Genomic DNA, 995 nt, shown 5'->3' with positions numbered 1-995 from the left:
TTTTTAAAGGAAAAACCACAGAAGGAAGGGGTGTCTGGGGGTTGTTCTTTAACTATTATGATTGGCTTATTCAAAAGGGCTATTACCAATAATTGGCTGGAGAGTGGTTGCCAGATCAGATGAGGTAAGGGGAAACATCTGAGGGTCACTTTGCCCCTTCCCAGCGCCTAAGTCAAAACATCAGTCACCGAGTCAACACCTAAGGGTTATCTTGCCCCTATTCAATAACTGAGTTCTATTTGGAGAACATTCACAAGGACTCAGGGAGATGATGGAAAGTTCCCAACATTTCAGTACATGTGTGGGCAACTGTTAGGTCTGGTTCCCAGGGGAGGAGGGTCATTACTGCCAAGAGGCCTCAGAGTTGCCAGAAATGGCTTCCAAGTTCTATACTACATGCCCAGTCCTCAAGCAATCCTGAAAATCCTGAAAATGGCAGTTGCATTTATAGCTTTAAATGAAAGAATCAGAAACCATATTACTTCCCTCCCAGAGATAAGATGAGAGGATTCAAGGAGAGACATTGTAAGACTTTAAGACAATCCTGAAGCCATTTCTGACAATTCTGAATCCTCTCAGCCTCTGTGCCATAGTGCTTCCCCTCCTCCCCTGGGAACCAATGACTTAACAGCTACCCTCGCACGTACTCAGTTCCTGAACAATTACCCATATATGTTTTGATTCAGTCCCCTAGGAAACGGGGTCAAAATGACTTCTTACCTCATCTGATCTTGCAACAGCTCTCCAGCCAATTATTGGTAATAGCCCTTTCAAATAAGCCAATCATAATAGTCAAAGGACAACCCCCAGACACCCCCCTTTGCTTCTGTAGGTTTTTCCTTTAAAAGTAGCCTGTACCAGCTATTCAAGGTCTCTCACACCGGGTGGTGGTGGCGCACGCCTTTAATCCCAGCACTCTGCCCAAGAGGCAGAGGCAGGCGGATCTCTGTGAGTTCGAGGCCAGCCTGGTCTACAAGAGCTAGTTCCAGGACAGG

Source organism: Microtus ochrogaster, unplaced genomic scaffold (assembly GCF_000317375.1).
Source record: "Microtus ochrogaster isolate Prairie Vole_2 unplaced genomic scaffold, MicOch1.0 UNK41, whole genome shotgun sequence".
Lineage (NCBI taxonomy): Eukaryota > Metazoa > Chordata > Mammalia > Rodentia > Cricetidae > Microtus > Microtus ochrogaster.
This window is presented reverse-complemented; position numbering follows the sequence as displayed.